Source organism: Canis lupus, chromosome 1 (assembly GCF_048164855.1).
Source record: "Canis lupus baileyi chromosome 1, mCanLup2.hap1, whole genome shotgun sequence".
Classification (NCBI taxonomy): Eukaryota; Metazoa; Chordata; class Mammalia; order Carnivora; family Canidae; genus Canis; species Canis lupus.
The window spans coordinates 110639202-110646977 of record NC_132838.1 but is presented as its reverse complement, the minus strand read 5'-3'; the positions used below and the strand labels follow the sequence as shown (position 1 = coordinate 110646977).

The 7776-nt window shown below is 47.5% G+C and overlaps 1 pseudogene; it reads right to left on the bottom strand.

The window, feature by feature from the left end:
* Positions 1-6045: 6045 nt before the first annotated feature.
* Positions 6046-7611, bottom strand: LOC140609041 (V-type proton ATPase subunit G 1 pseudogene; annotated as a pseudogene).
* Between the last annotated feature and the right edge of the window lie 165 nt (positions 7612-7776).

The window sequence follows — 7776 nt, the reverse complement described above, 5'->3', positions numbered from 1 at the left end:
TGTCACTCTACTGGGGCCGGCTGATGCGCATGCGCACAGCAATGCGGGGGCGGGCTCCCGGGAGAAGAGGTGCGGAGGCGTCGCTGAGGATCGCAGAGTACCCAGAGCAACACTTGAAGGAAGAGAACCGAGATCATCGATCCCATTCATTAGGATTTGGTCTTCCGGCGTCTGCCCAGATCACCTGGCAGCGGATCCTCTAAAAGAACCGACAAGGAGGGCAGCCCCGGTGGCGCAGCGGTTTGGCGCCGCCTGCAGCCCGGGGTGTGATTCTGGGGACCCAGGATCAAGTCCCACGTCGGGCTCCCGGCATGGAGCCTGCTTCTCCCTCTGCCTGTGTCTCTGCCTCTCTCTTCGCTCTCTCTGAATGAATAAATAAATAAATCTTAAAAAAAAAAAAAAAAAGGCTGTTGCCCTGTTTAAAAAAAAAAAAAAAAAAAAAAAAAAAAAGAACCGACAAGGAAATTGAGGACATTTACGGAACCCACGAGTTAGGAATGGCTTCATCGCACCAGACTAACGTGCACCTGTAAAATGCCTGCTGTGTCCTAGACTTCTCTGGGATAAATAACTCCTCCTATTTGGTGAACGCCCATGGTTTGCCAGACAGACACTGTCCTTATCAGGCAGTCATGCAAAGGCACTGTCGCTTGGTGGCTAAGGTGTGGACTCTGGAACCAGGATGCCTGGGTCCAAATCCTGGCCCCAGTGTCTACCAGCTGTGTGACCTTGGTCAAATTAACTTGTCATCCACAAAGTAGGAACAATAGATTATCTATAACATGAGGGCACCTGGCTGCGTTAGTCGGTAAAGTAGGGGACTTTTGATCTCAGAGTCATGAGTTTAAGCCCCACATTGGGCACAGACCTTACGTTACAAAAAAAAAAGTAAAAAATATTTTTTTAAAAGATTACCTACAGGGGCAGCCCCGGTGGCGCAGCGGTTTAGCGCCGCCTGCAGCCCAGGGTGTGATCCTGGAGACCCAGGATGGAGTCCCACGTCAGGCTTCCTGCATGGTGCCTGCTTCTCCCTCTGCCTGTGTCTCTGCCTCTGTGTGTGTGTGTGTGTGTCTCTATAAATAAATAAATAAATAATCTTTAAAAAAAAGATTACCTACAATGTAGATGATGCTTACTTAAATTAACCCTCATAAAACAGTTAAAATTGGGTTTAGCGCATCCTCAGCATTCAGTAGCTAGTAGCTTTTATGTGATTGTTCATCAAATAGATATGGGATCTCTACTGTGCTAGGCAGTAGACAGCCCCTGCTCATGTCCTCAAAGAACGGACATTAAACATACAGGTAAATATATGGTTACAAGTATGACAAGTACTTTGATGGGAAAATTCTGAAAACCATAAGGGCTACGTATGGGAAACATGCTGTCAACCAAAGGAGGGTGGGTGGAGTGGTCAGAAAAGCCTTCCTTGAGGAAATGAGGCTTGAGTAGACATAGAAAGTATGAGAAGGAACCAACCAACCAAAGGAGATAGATGTGAGAAAGGGCAAGCCAGAGGGAACATTGTATACAAAAGCTCTGCCGCCAGAAGAAAGCTGATGTGTCCAAGCGCTGAAGGGAAGCCTGTATAGTTGAAGGATGAAGCTGGAGGGAGCGAGCGATAGGGCCAGGCCAAAGATCCAAAGATTCTTAGGATTCACCTTCAGAATCCTAACCAGCATACCCCCTCCTCACCCCACACCAGCCTACCTTACCTCTGTGATCCCCTCCTCTCTTGCTTAGCTCATTCTATTTCAGTCCCATCATCCTCTGTGCTGTTTCCAGAACACTCTAGGCACATCCTACTTTAGGCCTTTGCACCTGCTACATCATCTGCCTGGAATGCTCTTTCCCCTGACATCCACATGGGTGGACCTCCTCATATCCTTCAGGTTCTGCCTCCAATGTCACCTCCTTAGTGGCACCAAATTAAATTCAACCCCCTACACACACACACACACACACACACCGACTCATACACTACCCACTGCAGTTCCTTTGCCTGCTTTGTTTTTCTTCAGAGCCCATCTAACAATCTGACATACCAAATATTTGACTTTTTAAAAAGATTTTATTTATTCATTTGACAGAGAATACAAGTGGGAGAAGTGGGAGAAGGACCCTGGGATCATGACCTGAGCCAAAGGCAGATGCTTAACCAACTGAGCCACCCAGGTGCCCCTGACTTATTTATTTTGTTTAGAAGGTCAGCTCCATAAGGACAGGGGTTTTGTCCATTTTACTCACTCCTGCATCTGTGGTCCTTGCTGCTGTGCCTGTCACACAATGGAGCATCAACAAATATCTGTTGAAAGGGCAAAATAAGCGAGGGTGGAAGGTGGGGGTGGAAGGGGGAATGGTCAAATTTGCATTCTGAACCCATAAGTCACTGGGGGTGCCTTGTGTCACATGAACCAGAAGGAGTAAGACTGACAAACAGAACCAGTCAGTGGCTCAGGCTAGGGTAGTGGAGAGAATTATGTCATTGAATCCTCGTGGTGGTCCTATAAATCACGTGATTTTATTACCCCCATTTCACAGATGAAAAAGCGGTCTCAGGTGAGGTGAGTTGCTCCGAGCCCGTTTTATTCCGGTATCTGTGTGTCTATGTCTGTGCCGTGATAGTTTCTGCAGCTGGTCTGGGCAGAGAAGGAGAATGAGACTTGAATTTGAATTCTCCGATGAGCTGAGATTAGAGAAGGAGCTTCATTAACATGACTACAGGGTTCAGCAAGAGAGACACAAGGCAGGAGGGAGTGGGCCACCCAAGGTTGTGACTTCCTTCAAAATCTTCTCTTGGGACTCCTGGGTGCCTCAGTGGTTGAGCATCTGTCTTTGGCTCAGGTCATGAACCTGCGGTCCTGGGATGGAGTCCCACATCAGGCTCCCTGCATGGAGACTGCTTCTCCCTCTCCCTATGTCTCTGCCTCTCTCTCTCTCTGTGTGTGTCTCTCTCTCTCTTTCTCATGAATAAATAAATAAAATCTTTAAATAAAAAAAATCTGCTCTTTCATTTGTTAATTCATTCACCCATCCTATATTACCTGAGCCCCTACTTTGTGTACATTCTGAGCTGCGAAGGCAAAAGGCACCCAGCGGTGACCAAGACAGCCTCAGCCCTGTCCTCCTGGGGCACATAGCCCAGTGGAGGAGACAGAACCAACCCGATGGTGATGACCCACAGTGAGCAGAGCTGGGATAGGCGTGGGATGGGAATAACTGGTGCTTATATCAACAAATGACATTTGCTATACAGTCATACGAATGATAACATACTTCCAAAGTTAGACAAAGTCTCTAAAAATAGGTCTTAGGGAGCCAGTAGGATTCAGAGTGGTGCTGATGGTGGGGACAGGGGTCAAGCCAGTTCATGAGCTTGTTGACATGACCCTGAGCCTGAACCAAAGCTACACATACACTGATGCTCCTTGCAGTATCACGTCCAAGGAGAATAAAACAGAGAACCTGCACAGCATGACTTCAGATCATTGGGAGTAAACCATGGTAATGCTTTCCCACTGTTTGTGCCCCCCATGCAGTAACCAGCCCCATCCTGCTGCTCACTCTCGTGCTTTCTACTTGTCTCTGATGGTGTCCTGTGCCATCTCCCCCACCTTATCCTGCCCTCCCTCCTCCTCCAGGTCTCAGATATCCCTCCTCCAGGAAGCCCTCTCTGACCCCCCCCAGTCTGGGCCAGGCACTTTCTCTGGGCTCCCCCAGCCTATCCGTGATTACTTTGCTCAAGCGGGGAGACGGGGAAGAAAGATGTCTTTTTTATTATTATTATTATTCATAAGAGACACAAAGAGAGAGGCAGAGACATAGGCAGAGGGAGAAAGAAGCAGACTCCCTGTGGGGAGCCTGATGCAGGACTCGATCCCAGGACCCCAGGATCACGACTCGAGCCAAAGGCAGATGTCAACCACTGAGCCACCCAGGCGTCTCAAAAGGACGTCTTAAAATCAAGAATATAATAAAATGAAATTGAGTATTGGACTGACATGAGCCAGGCGTCATACTAAGCGTTCTGCTCCCTGCCTGACATCATTTCTTACTGTTCCCCCTGCCCCCAAGCTACTCCTCCCAGCCACACTTGGCTTCCTGACTCTTCCACGCAGGCACCAGACCTGCACAAGTTGGCTAATCTGTATAACAAATCACCCCGAAGTGTAATAGTCCAGAACAACACCATTTATTATCTCACGGTTTCTGTAGGTCAGGAATTGCACACAGCTGCAGACATCCCAGCTCATCTGGGAAACAATCCACTGCTAACCTCACCAGGTGGTTGCTGGCAAGATTCATTTCCTTGCTGGCTGTTGGCCAGGACCACCTTCAGGTCCCTGCCACATGGGCACCTCTGAAGGCTGCTGGCTTCATCAAATGGAGAAGCAAGAGAAACCCGAGAGAGATGCCAAGAGGGAAGTCACTGTTTTTTCTAATCTGATGTCAGAAATGACAGTCCATCCCTTCTGCTGTGTCCCATTTCTTAGAATATATCTCAGGAGGGCAGCCCAGGTGGCTCAGCGGTTTAGCACCGCCTTCGGCCCAGGGTCTGATCCTGGAGACCCGGGATCGAGTCCCATGTCGTGCTCCTTGCATGGAACCTGCTTCTCTCTCTCTGCCTCTCTCTCTCTCTCTCTCTCTCTCTCTCTCTCTCTCTGTGTCTCATGAATAAATAAATTAAAATCTTAAAAAAAAAAAAAAGAATACATCTCAGGGCACCTAGGTGGCTCAGTCTGTTGAGCACCTGACTTTGGTTTCAGCTTTGGTCTTAATCTCAGGACCGTAGATGGAGCCCTGAGATGGGATCCACGCTGGGTGTGGAGTCTGCTTGAGATTCTCTCTCCCTCTCCCTCTCTTTCCACTCGTGCTCCTGTCTCTTTCTCTCAAAATAAATTTAAAAAATCATAACAAAGCAAAAAAGAGGGGCACCTGGGTGGCTCAGTGGTAGAGCATCTGCCTTCAGCTCAGGTTATGATCCCAGGGTCCTGGGAGATGGAGTCCCATATCGGGCTCCCTGCATGGAGCCTGCTTCTCCCTCTGCCTGTGTCTCTGCCTCTCTCTGTGTGTCTCTCATGAATAAATAAAGACCTTTAAAAAAAAAGAAAGAATCCAAGGAACACGGATCTAGAAGCTGAAAAAGGCGAGGAAATGGGTTCTCCCACTGAGCCCCAGGGAGCCCGGCCCTGTCAACACCTGGATTTCAGCCAGAGAAACTGATCTTGAACTTCTGACCTTCAGAATGGTATGAAAATAATTGTTGTTTTAAGCCACTGAGCTTGGAGTCATTTGTTACACCAGCCATAGCAAATGAATATACCTCCTAATCAGGTGCAGAAATATATCCACCTCTCCTGATTCCATTTTTTTCCCTAATGGTGATCAGCATATGAGATTTGTGTGTGTGTATGTGCTAATTATTCTCTGTATTGTCTACCTCTTCCACTAGAATATCAGCTCTAATATCACAGTCATTTTATAACTGTTTACTAGGGACAATTTCAAATGGACACAGAGGTTGAGAGAATAGTATGAAGACCAACGTCCACTGAGCTTCATTAATTTTCAACTGAGGGGGGATCCCTGGGTGGTGCAGCGGTTTAGCACCTGCCTTTGGCCCAGGGCGCGATCCTGGAGACCCGGGATTGAGTCCCACGTTGGGCTCCCGGTGCATGGAGCCTGCTTCTCCCTCTGCCTGTGTCTCTGCCTCTCTCTCTCTCTCACTGTGTGCCTATCATATATAAATAAAAAATTAAAAAAATAATTTTCAACCGAGGACTGATCCTGCTTCATGTACACCCCAACCACTGCCACCAGTCAATTGTTTTGAAGCAAATCCCAGGGGACCTGGGTGGCTCAGTCAGTTGAGTGCCTTCAGCTCAGGTCATGATCCTGGAGTCCTGGGATTGATTGCTCCTTGCTCCGTAGGGAGTCTGCTTCTCCCTCTCCCCACCCCTGCTCCTGCTCTCTCTCTCTTAAATAAAAATCTTAAAAAGAAAAATTAAAAAAAAGAAAAATGATGCAAATCCCAGACACATATCATTTTATGACAGGTATTTCAGAATGTATTTCTATAAGCAAACACTCCTTAAAAACATAACCACTCTATCATGAGCACACCTCCAAAAAATGTAGTAATCATTGATTAATATCATCGAAGGTTCCAGACAGTATTTGAATTCGAGGGTGGGGACTCCTTTTTGTTTTACTTCTTTTTTTGCCTTGTGTGGCAAAATGGACTTTTCGAACATGATTAAGTTAAGGGTTCTGAGATGGGGAGATCATCCTGGATTATCTGGAGGGGACCCGTGTAATCACAAGACTCCTTATAAGTGAAAGAGGGAGGCAGGAGGGACAGAGAAGGAGATGTGACAGTAGGAACAAGAGACAGGAGTGAGGCAAGCATGGGCTTTGAAGATGGAGGGAGGAGTCTGAGCCAAGGAATGCAGGCAACTTCTAGTAGCTGGAGAAGGCAGAGAGAGCTTCTTCCTTAGTGTCTAGAAGGAAACTCTAGAAAGGAACTCAGCAGTCCTGACCCATTGATTTTAGCTCCATGAGACTCATTTCAGATGCCTGACCTCCAGACTGTAACATATTTCTATTGTTTAAGCCTCAAAGTTCGTGAGAATTGGTTACAGCAGGAATGGGAAACCAATACAAACTTTGCTCTTGGAAGTGGGGTGTCGCTGTAACCAATATCTAAACACACGGAAGTGGATTTGGAACTGGGCAATGGGCAGAGGCTGGAAGAATGTTGAGAAAATGATGGAAAAAAGCCTAGATTGCCTGGAACAGACTGTTAGTAGAGTATGTATATTAATTCTGCTGGTGGGGGCTCAGAAGGTAGTGAGGAGCAAGGTAGAGAAAATCTGTATCATTTCAGAGAATACCTAAATCATCATAAATAGACCTTTGGTAGAAATGCAGACAGCCTCTAGAAACTAGAAAAAGGGGCACCTGGGTGGTTCAGTGGGTTAAGCATCTGCCTTCGGCTCAGGTCACGATCTCAGGGTCCTGGGATCCAGCCCCACATGGGGCTCCCTGCTCAGTGCAGAGTCTGCTCTTCCCTCTCCCTCTGCTCCTCCCCCTGCTTGCACTCTCCCCACCCTCTTCTCTAAAATAAATAAATAAACCTTTAAAAATGAATAAAATGCCAATCCACATGCAGAGCTGCTCCTTCCTTCCCTATTTATGCAGTAGTTTTCATGGATTTCTGGCCGGATGTCACAGACAAAGGCCAAGAAGTTGTCCAGGATTTTGTCCCTGTTGGAAGGGATGGAAGTAGGTCTGGAGGATGGTCATCTTCTCCTGTGTCGCCTTCTCCAGTTCAAGGCTGCAGCTGCCAAAGGACTTCAGAGCTGCAGTTTCCTTGGCCTTGAAGTCCTTCCCTCTTTACAGGCAGTACTATTCAATTTTAGCCTCAGCTGCTCCTTCCACCTGCTTCAGCCTCAAGTTCTTTGGCTTGTAGGCCTCGGACACCTTCTCAGCAGCCCACCTGTAGGCCTGCAGCAGCTGTTAGATGCCCTGCCTCAGCTGGTCATGGCAGCGGCTGCTCTGAGGCCAAGGTGAGCAGCCTAAATTGGCTTGATCGCTTCCTGGGGTCCCCATTTCAGACTTCTGACCCCCCAAATTATAATAAGTCTGTGTCATTTAAGCTACTATATTCGTGGTAATTTGTTATGACAATAATAGAAAACCGACACACCTCTGTTGTGAGAGAGACTGGACTAAATAACGAAGCCCAGAAGGTGGGGGCATCTGGTGGTTCCAGGG